Source organism: Ambystoma mexicanum, chromosome 5q (genome assembly GCF_040938575.1).
Source record: "Ambystoma mexicanum isolate Mex_15411 chromosome 5q, UKY_AmexF1_1, whole genome shotgun sequence".
Lineage (NCBI taxonomy): Eukaryota > Metazoa > Chordata > Amphibia > Caudata > Ambystomatidae > Ambystoma > Ambystoma mexicanum.
Window position 1 is genome coordinate 888,285,400 of NC_090933.1, and position 20,137 is coordinate 888,305,536.

Sequence of the window (20,137 nt, forward strand, 5' to 3'; positions counted from 1 at the left end):
CAGTGTTTACTTAGAATGATGTGGAGTGAGCGGCGGATGTTGGTATGAGGACAGTTATACCGAATGGTGTCATAGTATCTGTGTTCTAGTTGAGTGGTGATGTAAAGGAGAGAGTAAGCGTGATGGTGAGATATGATGAGTAATATGCTTTTTTGAACGTTCTCTGCATTCCAAACCATACTATATATGTCTATATACACAATTCTATGCGCTCGTTTGCTCCAGGCAGTTATCTGCTTTATGCCCTCATACGTATTATGCACTCACCCCTTCTACGTACTCGCCCCCTCAACGCACTCACCCGCCTACGCACTCATCCCCTCTACGCACTAACCCCCTCTACGCACTCACCCCATCTAGGCACGCTCCCCATCTAGGCACGCTCCCCCTCTACACACTCATCCCCTCTCCGCACTCACCCCCTCTCTGCTCTCACCCCGCTCTACGCACTCGTCCACTCTACGCACTCGGCCACTCTACGCATCACCCCATGCACATGCTATCAACAGGTGTCTGAGGCGGCCACAAAAGGTGTCCAAAGTCTCATCCTCTTTCTGCCGTGCTGACAACATCACAAACCTCTCATAGTCAGCGTTGGCGAGGGGCAGAAAATGAGCCTGAAGCGCAGTCTTTGCAGCCGCGTAGGAGCCGTCAGCAGTTTGGAGTGACTCGAAGATTTCCTGCACCGCAGGTCCAGCCGCATACAGCATGGTGGCAAGCTTGCTGTCATCGTCTGTTTCCATTGTGGCCCTGAAGTACATATCGAGACGGTCCACCCACCTTTTCCATCTGGGCCCCAGGCTGGATGGTGGGCCTGAGACATCGAACTCCGGGATGGGCTGCAGTGCCGTTGGGGCTCGCATTTGCGCCATGGCTGGAGGGGGCTGTTGCACAACTGGTTGTGCCACTGGTGGAGTTTGAGGCAACTGCTGGGCTTGAGGTTGCTGCAGGTCCGCAGGCTTCCCACCGTCCTGGTCAGCAGGCACATTCATGGGTTAGAAAGCACAGGTACCACCAGCGTGACGTTTGGGGGGCCTCAACTCACTCCCACTACCACAGTTCAGTCCCCTCCTGGGAACCACTGGCCACCAGTCCAGACACACACAGGCAACACAAGTCCAAACCTGGTGGTGATGATGATGATGATGATGAGTGGCAGGACTCCACACCCACAGTGTGCCCCACACACAGACACAGCAGCTAGGTATGATAATGAAGAGGACGATGAAGATGGAAGTCCTCAGCTACAGCAGTGCTGTGTTCGAGCACGGATGTCCCTAAAATTGAGCCAGGGAGGTTTAGGGCTAAGCAGGCCTAGTCATCTCACCCCTTCTCCTCGCCTTCACTCGACGTAGTAGGCCCAGAAATAAAATAAAATCCAAAATCTGGGCATGGATGTGCAGGTATATCTGCCTGCAGTCAGTTTTTCCAAAAATTGGGCATGGATGCCTCGTGCAGGTCGAACTGGAGCTCTGCGAGTGTCCACTGCCCGAAATTCAAGATGGCCGCCTGCCGCATGGTTTCAGCACAGCCTATGGCGTGAAACGAAATCTTCAACGGTCTCTGTTTTGGGGAAAATAATTGAAGCAACTTTCACCGCCGGGCCCAGGCATTACACCAACCTCGTCCCCACTGTTGGGAGTCTGTGAGTACCCCCATTTGTGATGCCCGTAAAACCCCAGCACCCACAGACTGACACGGACATGCCTGCTCTGCTTGGGGGTCCCGGTCGCACTGCCGCGGCTGGGAACGCCCCCTTTATTTATAATGCACGCAGCGGCGTGCAATGTCACGCTGCCGTGTGCACGTTCCTTAATGGGGAAGCACCACAAGCATGTTCCTAGTGTGTGCACCTATGTGTCTGTGCAACTTTGTGCAGGGATACGTGTTTGCTTCGTGGCTAACGTTACTATGTTGTGGTGTCTCTAATGACATCAGCACAGCAAGATATATATCATTAGTCAACCAGGTCCAGTGTTGAGGCACCTGTATCCATGAAGACGTGAGCTGGATAAGGTTTGAATGGTTGTCTGAGAGAATATATGTTCCCATATGTACATGCCACTGCCCATCCTTGGGCTGGCCAAACAGTGATTGGAATCTTGCATTTCTGCCTCTTTGGGGTGTCAGGCTTATAGGGGTCCGGAGGGGCATCCCAGGGACCCTCTCTTCATTGTGTGATGATGGCAGCAAAGAAATTGAGGATTATGGGATTGAGGGAGATTTATTCCTTCCTTTAGGGGCACTTAAGAGGAACGGTTATGAGTTCATGCATGGAGAGGTAAACCTCAAATGCAAGTACTGTGACGAGGAAGAGGGACGTTGAGGTAATGTACAAGAGACATACAATTCCTACGTTAGTCGACAGGATCATGTCGTTTCCACTTTCAACGAAATTTAAATACAATTTGAAATGGTTGTTAAAAAAAAGAAAAAAACACCCGCCCTTTTTTCTGCACACTTTTTCTTCGCAATGTTTAACCAGCCACCGTTCCTTTCCTTGCGTGAGCAAGATCGAAGGCGTGGTCGCCACTCCAGGCCCTTTGCCCGGGCTCCTTCCATTACTGTCTCCTCCCACTGTCAGTTCTGTTGACAGGAGTGTACATGGCGGATGCAACTGTGGAATTGAACTGGAGCCTGGAAGAAGTCCTCGAGAGGCACGTGAGGCAGGCGGTGGCTGTTGGGAGCGAGGACACACACATCACACCACACGGAGTCTCCTGACCGTTGATTAGATAGGGGACGCGAACAAACGTGGCCAAGCGGTTCCCGCGAGGACGATCGACTCGTGCAGCTTTTGCTTGGTAAGTGGTATCCTTCCGCCACTGTTGTGCTTTTAGACTCTGTCGGTTCTCGTTTTAGGTAGTTGTACTGCATGTAGCAGGTAGGCGCCGCCCAGAAAGTCTGGGTGCTGCTGCACAATAGATAAATAAATACAATACTAGGTATCTGGGGGTATTACAACGTGGTAACTAAACCATGATTTCCACTTAACCGCTTATATCCTCGCCGCTGTCATGTTTCGGTGTATAAGCAATACTGGCGCCGCCATTGTGGGACTGTAGAAACTTGTTGCAACCGTGGAAAGAGTTTTCGATTTCCGTTTGGCAAGCTAAAAACATGTTTTTTTTGTGTGATGAGGCATTGTGTGCGTGATGTATTTGTGCGACATTAGCCTTTACAACTACTGATTCCAAATGGGTCAGGAGCGGAGTGTTTACGGAAACGTTTTTAGCGATTTGTTAATCCAAAGGAGCTAGTATGTGTATTCTCACAGTCGCAGTTTCATCTCCATGAGGGGAAGGAGAGCTGTCAGACTCGGTCGGTGATTCTTTTTCTAGCCTTGATGGTTTTGCTTGTTTTGATGACACTGACATTGTTTCAAATAGGAATCCTCAAAATGTGCTCGTTTTGCTTCATTATTACAAACTCCAATGCAAGTTTATAAGCCTACTGCCGCATGCCCCCTTGTTTTCTTAGTGAAAGAGCGCGGAAAGCACGTCAGCCCGGGAATGCAACTGTCACTATTTTTCTCCTTCGTGGTGTATTGTTTACTCTTTACCCAAAAATATGGGCAGCTTGTTTCTAACGCCTTACGTGTAAATGGCTGTGCCTTGAAACGGGCAGTCGGTTGCATGTTTCGAGAAACACGCAGCAATAACCCAAGATCAACCTTTACTTAACGCTTCCATGAATGCCAACGTTTTGGGAAACACCCAGGATGAATATTTAGAAACACTTGGTAATTGTTTCTCCACAAGGTTTCCCTTCCATCAATGGATAGAGATCGTAAATATGTTTGTGTTCCTAAAATCGTTTCTCCATTTTTAATTTCCGAAATGTTTTCTTGTATGTGCTTGTCAAATTCCTTCCATTTCCAAGCGCCGTAATAATAGGTGCTGTAATTTAAATTTATGGTATTATGTTTAGGACCTCCGTAAGTAAAAAGGCTGAATTATCTCTGGATTGATTCGAACCTGTGACTGAAGGTGGCAGGCATGTAGCTCAAGAGTGCAATAATACTGCACCAGTTACCTTGGTGGTGTTAGAGCTTTTAGACGTGATCAGTGGTCTGTGTGGGTTTTAATAATGGGGCCAGACGGAGATGAAACGTGAAACCCTGAAGAAGCGTGATACGCATTTAGGCTTTTACAAAATAAAGTTCCAATGTTGATAGCCGTTAACTTCTTAGACATTAAGCTTGCTTAAGTTTGTAGCTGTTATTAATCGCACACGGAAAAGGGCATTTTTTTTTGTTGCATCAGGGCCGTTACTTCCAGGTGCTTAAGAGAACGTTTAGAGCAGAAGCTGTTCATTTGGGAACCTGCTCAGACCTCCATGCTTTACCTAAGGTTAGGCATCAGTGCTCCTGTCACAAATTCATAAGAAGGTTTGACGAATTTGGTCATAACCTTCCAATTGCTGCATTGTCCGTTAAGTGATTTTAACAGACTAGGGGGTGGGGTTGCTTGTATGCCCACGTTACAGGACATGCGTTGGAATAGTTAACTTGCTCATTGGTTTTGATTTTGAAGTGTGTGTTCTGGAGACTGTTATGATATTCCCATAACTCCTCTTTTCTTGTGAAATAGCCACATAGATGGTGGGGTTCAAGTCTCATTGTAGGGACTTTATATTATTTTTTTAAAGGTTAAATAGATGAACTTGGGAGAGGTATCTTCCAAGAAACTTGGAAGGATGAGAAATGTTCTGTCCTATAGTTTGGATTGTGGCCAGGCTACTGGAATGATGCACCCAGAAGAAGAATGGTCGAACCCTGAGTGCTGGGGAGGTTCCGGACGGCCTTTGGTTTGTAAGGAGACGTTGCCCCTGGTTGATGAATGAAGAGTCTATTATTTTTTATTTTTGTATTCTTGATTTAACTGTTCATTGCAGCTTTTACAAGATTTGTGGCACCTTTCGATTTTATGCCCTTAGTTCTTTTGTTTAAAACATCTTGTGCCGCTTCATACCTGACTTTTGTGGGTTATTCTTGTTCTGGTGTATTAGAAGCTAAATGAAGAGTCTATGCTAACTTCTGCTGTTGATTCGTAGCTTCAAGTGAGAGGGCAGGAGAAGGGGTGACCGTCAAAACCCCCTGCTATAGCCCGAAAAAGCATTGTGCGGCACATTAATAGTGATACATAATGTGTGTGCGCATTTTGATGTGTTGGGGAAATTTGCGTTAACAAGTGGTTCGTTTTTGCAGCTTTAGCATGCAATGAAATCGGACATGTTAAAATTACCATAAAACCTTCTGACCCCACCTCCTTACTGCCCATTTCCTTGAACTGGCCCAATGTCTTCATACTGTAGTTAGGTTACGCACCCTCTGTGGTATAAGTGCTGTACCTCTACATGCTTCCCCTGGCTTGGTGGATCCTCCCATTATTGAGACTGACGTTGACGCCGGTGGCTATCTTGACTGTAATCTACACTGCGCAAGGAGGTTCCACATTGCTCCGCTCCACTGCCTGGCTGCAGTGTTCAGCGTAGCAGAATTCGTCAAAGCCTGCTCCTTGAGCAGGAAAGGCAGTTTTGTGCTCGATGTTGTACAGACCACTATAAAAATGCTTGGGTGTAAGTTGCGAGCAGTTTTGATTGCAAGTATTTACAATTCAGATATCACAACTCTAAGAAACCTTCTTCTGGTAACTGAGTAAAATTGAATGAACCATGGCTGCAGCTTGTATGGCCCCAGCCCCACCTTTCTTGCCTGAACCACACCCCCTCCGATACTATGGATGAGTTAACATTTTTGACACTGATCTCATCGCTAATTGGGAAAAAGTTCTCAGCAGCAAGAAAGGAAATGTTTCTGCTGGACAACTTAGGTGTGTGGCAGCACAGCATTTGACCACCTACCAGAAGTGGAGGAGGGCGCGGACGATGAGTGAATTCACCCATACTGGGCTCAAGTTACAAGACAAACATTTTGAGAGGCGCAAATTCTTCAAATGGGTACAAAGTTCCAAGAACCAGTGGAGAACTGTTGCTACCCTGCCCGGATTGACCCACACTCATGACTTTGCTGACCTAACCCCTCATCGGCAATCAACTAATCAGATGCACATACCACCTGAAAATTAAGGAACGCCTCCTTCCCCAGAGTTAAACATCAAGTTACAAGCTACTAGCCAGCCATGAAAAGTGACCAGCCACCTTCTTTCTTAATATACATCCAGCACACCATTTCTTAATCACCAAGTCAACTGTCAATGGCTAATGTCTAGTGCCAATTGTGTGCCCTGTCTTAGTAAACACTTCTGCTCTCGGCCGAGGAGTCTGTATAAATAGCATGTAACATCGAACACGCAGCTACATATATATAACAAAGTGCAAACACATGAAAGCGCTGTTGGATGCTTCGTTAAACCTGGTGAAGTGGCAGAGAGACCAAATGTTACAGATGTGGCAACTCCAGACATCTAGCGAACAACCAATTCTGCTCAACGAGGAGTGTGGTTTACATCAAATGCAAAAAAGGTGAAACTTTGCACGCTTATGCAGAGAATCTTCTCGCAAAATGAACTTGGATAGTCCATTGACAAAAGGGAGTGAAATGCACATGTATCAATCGAAGGAGAGGGAGCGGGCACCACTTTAGAGTAGGTTCTTCTTTAACTATGAAAAGTTCAATCATTGGTTCAATGTGTCTACAATTCTGAGTGGGGTGCAACCCGCAGTATCATGACTCCATGCTGGGCATGCTAAACAGTATTAACAAAAAAGTTGACCAATGCTGGTTAGCTTTAGGTGTGGGCTGCACTCCCTTATTACCATTCAAGTGGTTGCAGCAGTTTTTAGATAGTGGTATGATGGCCAAAACCATTTCCTTTTTGAAGCTTGTTGCTTCTTAACAAAGTTTGTTCGTAAAAGAATAATAAACATAAGTTGTAGATGTTTCTAAATTATTTATTTACGGCTGCAGGGTTATGCCAATGCATTTCGGACCATAAAAGTCCTTGATTAGGGCATTTATCATTCAGTCTGATCAAGTTTAAGCTTTGATTCAGTAAATCACCAATACAAATAAAAATCCATTAATACATACCGTCAGATGGTTATAATAGATTGCCATTATGTTGTTGCAAATTTCCCCATAATATTGGCAATTGTTTGAAAACAATGGTATTTTACACCACAGTAGGATAAATGTATCAAAATACAGATGATGGTTCAATTGCATGAACCACAGTTCAACTTAAAACAAAACAATACAACGATTAGAGAGAGAGAGAGAACAACAAATCAAAACCATCTTTAACTAAAATGAAATGACATCGGTTAGAGAAGCTAATCACATGTTCATTTTGTGTAAATTCGCCCATGCTGTGGACGGTGAGCTAAAGTGGTCTTAAAAACATAGCACAGTCAAAATATGGTGCATGGAAATTATGTGCTGTGCCCTTAGATTTTGGTTATCCTGTGTAGATGTAAACTCGTCTTCCCATACATATTACCCGCTATTGTAATGTGCTCATAGCAGTGGTATAAACCTGTTACAGGTCTCATGGTCACTCATGCAGTACTGAACACTGTTGCAAAGAATAATTAACGACTGACCTTTCCTGTGGTGCAGTGGCTTATATTCAGTAATTTCGGTCAATGATTCGAGTCTGCACGCTAGGGCACCTTGATTGTGACTGATTCAATCGACTCCACTACTAGTTACACCTAACTGTGCCCAGTTGCTGTGCGCTAACTGTATGGTTTACCTTTTTGTTAACGGGTTCAACTCCAATGGTAAATTATTTGTCAAAAATGTATTCCTTCAAATAATAATATCCAGATATTCACATTGCTTATTTTCCAAATGTTCAAGTTCATTCATTTCTCTAATACGCCTTTTTGATCACATTCTTTGTTTCTCATGTGATTAAGTTCCAAAATCACATTTATACTTTAGTTCCCTCTTCTCTCAACACGTGCTTCCCCCATGGTCTTTTCTCATGGTTCCTCAGGAGAGAATCTAACACACAACAAAAAGTGTAAATGAAAAACCCAATATTTTTTTTAGCTTTCTCAAAATTACTTACTTACTTGCTCTTGCGAGCCATACAGGTACTTACCCTGTCTTTCACTTTTTTCCTCTTTCTTTATAGTAATTCAGATTTTGCTTTTCTGCCTTACAAATGTTCTGTTACCTTAAAGTTAATTATTATTGTGATTAGTTACCGTTTTTATTACTTTTTGCGCAAAACATCTTGCGTGCACGCCCGACATCGGAGGCGCAGGAGCCCTCCCCACTGCAGGAGCAGTGCACCAACACCAACGATGAGCCCACCTGGTGAATGCTATGCTCCCTGCCTGATTTACCACCCCTTCCTGAGAGGAACCCCATTGCACCCAACACACGTGGAAATTGCGTGATATTTCTACATTCCGGTTCCTGATCAGCAGTAAATGCATTTCTGGTACAAGATCTGCCCTGCAAACGTTCCTTTTGTACTTTGTAGCTGGGCCTCCATTGGAACACACAAGGTGTTCCCTGTCTAAAATGGCCTACCGGCCTCCTCATCGATGCTGCCTAACTTTGTCCACAAACCTGAGCACATGATCTCCGATTGGCCAGCCACCCCTCTTAAGGGCAAATCGTGCGCCGGCAGGCGAACGCCAGCCCTCCCACTAAGGATCTTCACAAGGATCATTGCCTGTCTAGAGGCTTCAGAGGCCAGGGCCAGAAGCCCTGCCGTTCTCCTCCAGCCTTCACGTGCTGCCATGCAACCTGGTAAGATTCCCCCCAAGACTCTCTATAGTCCCATGAAATGACTTTGACGCTATACCTGATTTAACTATAGTTTAACGCCTTCCTACTAGCACTCTCATGTATTATGTATTCCATTGTTCTGCCCCCACTGTACTTGCTGCCTGACACCATGCACTATAGCATTGCAATGCTGTATTGTTAATTTGTGCCACTATCACCGGTTACTAAAGATACCTGAGAGCTATTTGCATGCATTCTCACGCTATATCTGCTCTCCTTTGCTAATCTGATTCTCTTGTACTATACCTGCAAAACCTATATGCTGCACCAGGCTAAACTAGACTTTATGAGCCACATATCTGTCCTCCCTACTGAGAACGTCCCTATCCGGTACTAGCCCACCTGCCTATTGTGACCAGCCTACCCTGAGCTGCCTACAGTGAACTAGCCTATTTTACCTTTTGTGACTAGCTTACCTTGAGCTGCCTACTGTGAACTGCCCTATGCGGGACTAGCCCACCTTGTATTGCTTCTACCTGCTCCCGACACAGCACACTACTGCCGACCAAATTGGACTACAGTCGTTTGCACCTTACTGCAAATATGAATATAAGAAACCTTGCCCAAACCTCTTTATCAGTTATAATAATTATCCACCAGACTACCTTTTACTAACTGCCTCACAGTAAACCACGCTCCAATGACCATGACCAGTACCACATCCAGACCCTGTCCATTCACAGAAAAGAATAACAAACTTCGAGCTAGGCTACCTCACCTCCATGAACACGAGCGAATGTCCTATCTAAACAGGACTACCAGCCAAATAATAACTGCTCCAAATCTAAAGTACCCCACTATCTTGATAAAACAGCCTCAGATACCTTGCAGAATCTAGCCAAAACCAAAACTAGTCCTTGCAAATCCATTAAAACTCCTACCACTGTCCACTCTGCCAACCTCAAAATGGCCTTAATAAATGCTAGATCCCGGGTAGCACACGCTACAGACATAGCCGACCTGATCACTTTAAATAATCTCGACCTCCTAGCAGTCACTGAGATTTGGCTACATGACGCAGCAGGTCCTGCCCTTGCCTTAGCGGTCCCTGAAAATTACCAAATCCTCAGAGCAGAGAGAACTAACGCTAGAGGAGGAGGTATCGCCATCATAGCTAAAACGCAACTAGCAATCAGACTTATACCATCACCTCCAAATACATCCTGCAAAATGCTTACAGCAAAAATATTAATATCTAGCTCTAAGACACTAACAATCTACCTAGTGTATAGGCCTCGGGACCTATTGGATCCTTCGAGGATGACATCTCAAGTATCCTCTCCAATAATACAAAGACAACCTCTCAGGTACTTATGCTAGGGGACTTCAGCCTTGGCTTTAATGACCAAACAGACAATGACGCCAAAGCTATCACTAATATGCTCTTAGAAAAAGGACTTGCCCAAAAAGTAAACCTACCAACACACTCAAAAGGCAGAACCCTTGACTGGGTGGCCGACCTAAATTGTAACCTATCAATTCCATCTCTCCACTGCCGTGGACTGACCACCACCCGATTACTTTCACCATGGTAATAGACAGACACAAACCAACATGACTATAGCTCCTCCTCAACCTACCAGGAACAAAAAGGATATCACAACGGACAGACTTTTACCACTTATCCTGCCTTCATTAAGCCGTCTATCTGTATCCACAGACCCTAACATACTAGTTAAGCCTTGCAATACAACTATGCCGACAGCATTGGACTCTATCGCACTGCTTAAACTGCGTAAAAGCAAACCACAAGTACACCTAAATGTGTGGTTCACCCCGCATTTAAAAGAACTTGGGCAAAAAAAAGAAAATTGGAAGCCTTATGGCGACGCACACCATCAGCAGAAAATAAAACAAACCTGACTAAATTTGCCAACCATTACAAAAAAGAAATAATTAACATCAAGGAAAGACCTTTAGAACGACAGGATTGCTAAAGCCAGTTCTAACACAAAAGAGCTCTTTACCATACTACGAGAAATGGAGGCACCTATCCCTCCCGCTGATAATAGAACTAAAGACAAAGCCTGGTGCACCAACATTCAGAATGCTTTAGCCAACAAAATTGCACTCATTCAAGGAAAGTTTGCGAACAAGAAATCCTCCCTCACCAAACATGATGCTCACTCTCAAACTACCAACACACCAACCAATAAACCAGATAAATTTAAATTCTCCAAAGTTTCCATCCTTGAAGTAGAGCAAATTATCTCCTCCCTGAAGCCAACTAGATGCCAGGGCGACAACTGCCCAGCACAATTAATCAAAGATGCAGCGAGACTTGTCACCATTTATCACCAAACTCATCAATGCATCCTTTTCAACTAATATTGTCCCAAGTAACTTGAAAGTATCCTGGGTCCTACCTCTGCTGAAAAAACAAACCTCAGATCCAGCCATTCCAACTAACTACAGGCCCATCACAACGATTCCCTTTCTTTTAAAGATACTTGACAGAGTAGCGTACATTCAGATACAACAATACCTGGAAACTAATCACCTCCTCGGCACCCGCAAATCAGGTTTCAGGCTGCAACATGGCACTGAAACTGCATTGATTGATTTTTAAAAACACAAATTGAGGCACTCACAGACAAAGGGAAAACTGCCATGCTTCCCTTCCTTGACCTGTCAGCTGCTTTTGACTTGGTGGACCACGAAATCCTCTGCAAACACCTTGCCTCAGCGACTCACTTTTCTAAGGAAGCAGTAGCATGGGTTCAATCATTCCTCAACAATAGAACTATGCGAGTATTCTCCCCCGTAGGCTCAGCAGATCCTATCTCAATAACCTGTGGTGTTCCACAAGGTTCATGCTTCTCACCCACCATGTACAATATCTTCACAAAGCCACTGTTTGACAAATTGGACAATCTGGGTGTCACCTACACTAACTATGCAGATGACACCCAGATCCTCATACCCCTTTTGGGCAATTCAGACCCTCCAGCTTATTGCGATTTTGCGATCCCGCAAAATGCCGCGAAAACGGCCGTTTTGCGCAAAATGCCGCGAAAATGGCCGTTTTGTTCAAAAACAGCATCTTTTAAAAAAAAAATATATATATTTTTTTTTTTTTTTAAGTAATCTGCAAACATTACTGTTTTGAAAAAAAGAATCCTCAGGGTGCCAGGTGCTCAACTTTTTTTTTTTTGTTTTTATTTACACAAGAAATGAAATCACTTGCGCCCCAAAAATTGCAGCCCAATACACAAGGGACACATGAATGGGCACATTTTATATGCGCGCCCATTCAGATGGCCTTTTTCACCTCCTTGATCAAATAAAGTGGCGTTTCTGTCAATTTAAAAGCACAACCCTCATTTCCAAGCAAGATGCACTTTTAAATGTGCAGAAATTGTAGGCAACCCTACGCGCACGGGATGTGGGGCTGCCACTGCATGACAGGGTCTTTCCTGACCCTGTCATGCATTTCTTTTAAGGTATGAACCGCTGCTGAGTCGCCTGCATTTCTGTTCCTCAAACAGGATAAAAATGCATTTTTTTGGGTCACATTTTACAGCGGCAGGCACCTAGAGTGCCTGTCCCTGTGAAAGGCGCTGTGAGCTTGCAGAACACTGTCGGGAGAGCGATTCTATTCAAAGTACTCCCCATTTTGATGACAAAAATCTATCGAATGTTACAATTTGACCAATTACGTGCAGTACTATTCGATCGATTTTTATAAATACTGAACATGTGTTGCGGGGGTGTCACCCGCTCCCCTTGTTTAGTATTTTTGGTCTAGGGTGGTTGCAGAAGTGTTTTCCCCTTTTTCCTCAAAATTGGAGGCGGGGACAGAAAAAAAAGGAAAATAACGAAAAAAGGACCCTGCAGAGTCGGATCCGACCCGCGTTAGAGGGACGGATCCGACCCGCGTTAGAGGGACGGATCTGGCACCGCAGGGTTGCAGGGGAAGCTGCAGCGACCAAGCGGTTAAGTAGGGGAGGGGGTCGGGTGGTGGTGAAAAGTACATTTTGGGTTGTTTGGCTGAAGTGCAAATCAATTTGCAGCAAAATTGACTACGGTCAATTCCGCCGCAAATAATTACACTTCGGTCAAACAACCCAGAACACCATTCAAGGCAGCTGCCAGCGCACAATTTGCGCTACAGCTCAAGCCTGTGGAAATGCGCCGGTCACCTTTGAGAATAAGGTGACCTGCTCATTTCCAAAAATGGGTTGTCTAAAAATAGCATATCCTCCGTTCTTTTTTTAAATGCCCCCTCATTTGAGGAACTGGGACAAAATCTACATTTAAAAAAAAATAATAAAAATGGTTACACTATGAGAGAGAGGGAGAGTGATGGGTGAGATGTGAAGTGATGGGCAAGAAAGCAGAGGAAGAGCAGTGGGTCAGAGGAGGAAGTGCTGCACAAGAGAGCAGAGGAAGCAGTGATGCGGTGGGCCAGAAATCTGAGAGCGAGCAGAGGTACAGAAAGTAGAGGAAGCGGTTGGCCAGAAAGAGGCAGTGAGCTGCAGATTGGGAAAAAGGATGAGGGAAGAATGTGATAGAATGGGAGAAAAGATGCAGAAGCAGCACAAAAGAATGAAGGACTGTATATTGAGGGAGGAATTGTAGAGTGTAAGGTGTGAGTTGGGAGTATGATTTGGAGTGTGGCAGGGGCTGGGCAGTGCAGATTGTGACTTGACAGTGTGACATAGCACGTGACAGAGTGAGAGGTTAAGGAATGTAAGTTATGATGGAGAGTTGGTGAAATGTTTGTGGGTGTTTGGTGGATTGGAGAACATAGAAGGGGAATATTTTCAGCATTACAATTGATAATGATCAATTTAGTTAATACTATTAAATAGGCATGAACATTAAACCAGAAATGTAGCCAAATCAAACACTGTTCTGCCAAGCCAGAGACATCTGGGACTCTTCCTATTAAATTAATACAAAAGACACATAATAATGATACCCTGGCTCTCTTCTAGCCTTGCACTCTACCTATTTCCTGCAATGTGGCAATCTTACACCCTCCAGTTAATACAAAATGTCCCGCAAAAATGCCGCAATAAATAAAGGTTTGTGCCGCAAAATTTGCCATTTCATGCCGCAAAATTTGCCATTTCATGCCGCAAAATCCTGGAAGGTCTGGCAATTACATCACTGACATGGCTCTTGTGAACAACATCTACCTCCTCATTCAGGCATGGATGGCCACACACGGCCTCTGCCTGAATGACGACAAGACCAAACTCCTAATACTAGGTACCCCGGCCAACCTTAAAAAACTCAACGAATATTCCTCCTTCAACATTGATGGCAATTCCATCAAGGTTGTAAAGGAAGTAAAAACGCTTGGATTCTACCTTGACTCCACCCTAACCATGAGCAAACAAATCAACCCCTTAGCATCCACATCAGCATACACATGCAAACTAATCAGGGCCTGCAGACCTTACCTATCCCCAACTAGCTGCATTACCCTCGCAAATGCCCTTATTCTCTCAAGATTGGACTATTGTAATGCTCTCTACATGGGGACTAACAAATGCATCTTAAACAAAATCCAAACACTACAAAATAACGCACTGAGAATGGCACTAAATATCCCAAACAGACATCACATATCTGCGATCAGAAGACAAAACCATTGGCTGTTAATTAAAGACAGAATAATGCTAAAAATGAATTCCCTGACCCATAAATGCCTCAACAATGCCGCACAACGGTACGTCTCCGACTGGATAGCCAAGAAAACTACTAATTGCCTGATTAGGTCCTCCAACTCATGCTACCTTTAGTGTACCGCATTTCAACCTAGCCAAATCTGGCGGCAGAAGCTTCCCAGTTATGTCAGCCCAAACATGTAACTCACTCCGGGCTGATCAAAGCTACCCCAGTTTCAGACGAAATATCAGAAATGGATTAGAACCAATGTCGCACACCCAACAACTTAGTGTCAAACAACTGACTAAGCTAGTATCTGCCACCACATAAGTTGGCAACTGAAACTTCACCTTATATTGCTCTCCATAATATAACTATATATATTGTAATGTACTGTATATATCCTTAACTGCTCGCCGGTAACCTGTGACTGGCAATTCTATGACTGTAAATCTATGTATCATCAAGCCTAAAGTTTCTTTGTACTGCTTGCGCCCAGTTACCTTCGGGTTTCGTGCGCCATATAAAAACAATAAACAAACAAACTTTTCATTTGTTGCTTAAGCCTTTCTTTGCTTGACTAAACTGAGCTTATTTTATGCTAGAGCTATTCCTCTTTTGTTTATCAGGTGTAAAATACGGTAACCCTTTTTTTTTTTTTTTTTTTTTTTTTCTCGAATCATACCACTCCTGTGTAAATTACATTTACATTGCATTTAGTCGTCTTTTAGTTGACCATGGTATTACTTTTAAAAAAAAAAATGCTGAAGCCTTACTGCAGAAAAGTCTATCTGGAATACCTATTTAGTACCTGAGTTTACCCTTACTTATCTAGTATAACCTATGCATCATACCATCTCCTAGTGAGTATGGTCAAATATTAACTGCCAGGAAGGTAGTCCCTTCCCCCCACCCTTTATCTGTTCTAACTGTTCTTAGGATTCGATTGTCCTTCAAATATCCATTCCGCGCCATGTTTAGGCTCTTTTTGAGCTGCTTGATATACGTTTGCGTTAGTGACCTCATTGTGCATTAACGTATTGGAGCCATTTTGAATGCCGCTTTGTTCATCTTTTTATGTTCCTGGTGTTATGTCTACATTTTGCGGCCAAATTTGCATGCCACTTTACTTTTTCTATATTTTATTATAATTTCCTTTGTTTTCCTCTAGTGTTAAATGATACCTCTTAGATTTTTTTTTATTGTGTATTTTGTTTACACTAATTAGTCGCTCTAATGCGAGTGCTTTCTTGAGGCCAAATTTGGGGAAACAATAATTCTAGCCACCTCAACTTTTCTCAATCGTTCTGAAAGTAATAATCAAATCTGTAATGATACCCATCTCAAAATGTTTCGGTTACTCAAACATTCTCTTGCCGATCTCTAATTATGAAACTGGCTAACAAAACAGACAAATGGCAAACTTATGATGCACTCTAAAAATGGGTGCTCTTAGTATGCATGGCTATTCATAAGTCTTCATATAGTCAATTAGTTTCTTTAGCTATAGCCAATAGGCCATCTCCTGCTCTGAGTTTAAACCTGTAGTAACGGTGTCCATGAAACAGATTCTTTTCTTCTTAGTAAGAGTTCTCTATTTCCTCCTCTCTACGGGGTTTTGACCTTTTTAAGCCCCAAAACTCTGATTCTTTCCTTAGTCTTGATGTTCAGTACTAAAATGAATAGACAACTGGTATCTTGGGTCTCTATTCCTATTTGCTCTCATATGCTCGAAGTCTTGTTTTCAAGGCCCTGATAGTACTCCCAATATACATTTTCTGACACACAGATGTAATCCCATATATTACAAATGTACTATTACAATTGATACATTCTTTAATGCTTTTACTTTTTCTGTTGGGTAGGATCTGGTTTTTGACTCCATTCTGAATCTGTGGACAAATTTTGCAACTTCCACATCTCTACATTCCTTTGGGTGGTGGTATGTTTAGATGGCTACTGTGATCTTTCGGTTGTTTCTTTTTAAGGTCACTTGCCTAATCTGTTGCTTGATTGTGGGAGTTCTCTGGAAGATAATTGATGGACTTTAATCTATATATTTTCTGTCATCTGTTTTCAATATATTCCAGTGTTTTTTAAGAATACCTCTTGTGATACGAGCATCACTACTATAGGTGGTGACAAAACTCACTTGGGTTTCAGTTTTTTTTGTTTGTACATTTTCTTAACAGTCTCTTGGGATTTTCTCTGCTTTGCTCAGTGATTTGTTTAGATGTTTTGGCTGATGGCCTCTTTGCATGAATTTTGTTTTCAAATGTTTCTCCTGTGCTGCAATTTCTTTTGACTCTAAGTATCTCCCTGTATGGTATATTCTTATAATGCATTGGGGATGATTACTCTCTGCGTGTAAGATGCTATCCACTGCTATTGGTTTGATGAATAGGTTAGGTAGGATTTTGTCTCCACCTATGTACAGTTCAAGATCCAAGAATTCTATTTTCTCTTTACTGCTGTTCATTGTAAATTTGATGTTGTTAGTCATTTCTGTTTAAGTAGTTGACGTAATCTTGGAGCTCTGATTCTTCTCCATTCCAAATCATGAGAACATTGTGTATTGCCCCCAATAAACAATATAGTTGTTTTCACGAACTGTGTTGCCACACATGCTTCAGTTCATAATGCCCCATAAATAGGTTAGCGTAAGATGGCACTAATTTCGCTCCCATTGCCGTCCCTTTTTGTTGCCTGTAAATCACTGCATCGAAGGTGAAGATGTTTTTCTCTAGCACAAACTTCAACATTTGAGTATCATTTCATTTTGATTGGTATATGAAATTGATTTAGTTTTTAGAAAAATGTCTGTACTGTCCAAGCCTTTTTTATGTTCTATGCTTGTATATAAAAGAGACTACATCCAAGGTGACAAACATATAATTGTTTTCCCAGGGGATCAGTTATAGTTGTATTACATTCTTTTTGTCCCTGAGGAAGGACGCTAGACTCATTGCAAATGTATGTCAATGTACTGAGAGATCCTCTCTGTTATGGATCCTATGCCATTAATAATTGGTCGGCATGCTGGAAATTTGTCATAGTTTTTGTGAACTTTGGGTAAAAAATAAATGATAGCCATCACTGGATGTGTTATGTTCATGTAATGGGCCTTTATTAAACCAATCTTTACTCGTCTCTTTCCATGCTATTTGCAATTCTGGTATTGGGTTATTACGTAATGCTTTGTACCAATCTTCATTGCTAAAATGTTTCATTGCCTCTCACATAGTCTCTCCTATTCATTAGAACGACATTTCCCCCTTTGTCAGCCATCTTGGTGACTATTTCTGTGTTTTTACCCAGTTCTTCAATTGCTTGTTTTTCCGTGATGATTAGATCGTGATGCACTCTACATCTCTTGCTCGATAGATAGTTGTGTCTTAGGTCTTTACTGACTGCTTTTTTTTTTTTTGTGGAAAATATCCACAACATTGTTGTCTGACAATATCGAAATTAATTTTGATTGTGATTTTAGAGTGGTTTCCTCTGTCTGATACGTATCTATTTCCTGCTCTTCTATACATTTTTACATTGGGAAATTCTCATCTTCATTAATATTCAACAGATTTACTGTTTTGTCCACTAGTTCTATGGATGGACCTGAAATAACTTGCACCTCTTGTTGTTCCTTATGCCGGAAGAATGTTTCTTCAAAATATTTTTTCAATTTCAGTTTTCTACAGAATGTGAAAATGTCCACTTGTGTGTGGAAATCAGTTTTGTTCGTAGGGCTAAAAGACAGTCCTTTATTCAATGCTGTGGTTACTGCTTGGTCAATTGTGTAGTCCAAGAGGTTCAAGACAAGATTTACCTGTTCACTTGCCTCTGGGATTGGGTTAGAATCCTTCTTTATTTTGCTCCTACGTTTTGATCCTCCCCTCTTGCCCCTTTTTGGTTTTGTTGGCAGTATTTTCATTTATTGGTGCTCCTGTGCTGGTTATTCTTGGCTGCTGAGGGTTCTGTCGTGTACTTTTCTTGTATCTCCGTAGTTCTTCTATCAATGACAATATGCCCATCCTGTATTTGCTGTTGATGTACTTGGTGTCTCTGTAGGTATACTAGACGTTTCTGTAGATGTACTTTCTACAGGTCCCTTCTCACTTTCGCTATTAGGCTCAGAGTCTGATGTCTGAGTTGGTGTTCTTTGATCTGTCATTTTATATGCTCTTGCTTTGAAATCATTTCTTATGGAACGTGTAGACTCTTCCTATTTTGTAATCCTTTTCGTCACAAATAAATGTTCTTTGTTTTCTCATTTTCAGTTCTTTTTGTAAAGTTTGATAAGTATTCATCAAGGATTTTTAAAAGTTAGTTCGGGTAGGTTGAGTTTATTGATTCTTTCTTTCGTTTGTTTTCTTTTGTTATTTTCTCATGAGTAACTGCTGCCTGGTTTATGATCCTAATCATCATCCTCTTGGAGGTCTTAGTCAGAAGTTCTTCCTGGTCGTTTAGCGCTGCTATATCTTCTGCTTCGAATGATGGGAAAATACATGCACTCAGGCCATGTGGTATTCTCCCAACTTCCAAATATATTTTCATGGTTTTAATTTCCCACCACTTTGACAATTCCTTTTTGGAGGCTGCCTCTAGCTGTTCAAAAAGACTTCTCAATGAGGTCGATGTTTGTGGGGGTGGGGGCATATTGTCATTGATAGGTTGTCTGTGTCTGAGGAAAGCAAAATCTGAATTACTACAAAGAAAGAGGAAACAAAGTGAAAGATAGGGTAAGTACCTTTATGTCTCGCAAGAGTAAGTAACTTTGAGAAAGCTAAACAAATTTGGGTTTTTCATTTACACTTTTTGTTTTGTGTTCGATCTCTCCTGAGGAACCATGGGGAAACACGGGTTGAGAGAAGAGGGAACTAAAGTATGTGTGGTGTTGGAACTTGATATCACATGAGAAACAAGGAATGTGATTGTAATAAAGAAGACGTATTGGAGAATTGAATGAGCTTGAACATATGGAAAATGAGGAATGTGAATACAAGTAAGCTACATTTGGATATAAATATTTGAAGGAATACATTTTTGACAAATGTACCACTGGAGTTGAATCTGTTAACAAAAGGTAAATCATACAGTTAGCGCACAGCAACTGGGCATAGTTGGGTATAAGTAGTTGTGGTGCAGTGGCACTTGCAGTAGAACCAACACTGCATGACCAAAATGCGTTATCTGTGTAAACTACTCGGTAGTTCACGCCAAAAGATAGACTAATCTGTATAATCTACTGTTCACTGATATTCTTACCTCATTCACACGTAGCTAGTGCGTGTCGTGCCGTGATAATAACTGTAATTGATCTGTAATGACAGAGCGAACCGGGGTCGGTCACAAGGAGGGGTAACAGTTGGGGATATCTATCTCTTATCACATACACCCATATATTGCTGAACTATTCTACTCAGGCTGTAGCATCAAAGAATCCACATTGGCGGCTTAGCAGACTGTGCAGTATTGTGCGCACGCGCATAGCATACTCAAGTAAACATAGTAAACATATAGTTTCTATGGCAACATTATGCCACTGCATCTAGAGGGGAATGTGGGCAACCATGCTTGAGAGGAGTGTAAGCAGTGTGAAATGCTAACTTCTTTACTTCGTATGCTTAAGACAGTAGCTATTATGCGTGTGTTACTACTCCTTCTTTGTTATTATAGTCAGGATATGTGGACATATTGTACAGCTCTTGGACAGAGAATTTTTAAATATATATAGAACTTTGAATTACG

At 42.6% G+C, this 20,137-nt stretch overlaps 1 protein-coding gene across 2 annotated transcripts in view; it reads left to right on the forward strand.

Annotated features, from left to right (window-relative positions):
* Positions 1-2,546: 2,546 nt before the first annotated feature.
* Positions 2,547-20,137, forward strand: part of PLEKHF2 (pleckstrin homology and FYVE domain containing 2) — a 232,646-nt gene continuing 215,055 nt past the window's right edge. The window contains exon 1 of one of the 2 annotated variants that reach the window (XM_069621391.1): positions 2,547-2,804. The gene's annotated coding sequence lies outside the window, so the exon portion shown is untranslated. The remainder of the gene's footprint in view (positions 2,805-20,137) is intronic. The other variant, XM_069621390.1, reaches the window with a different exon arrangement.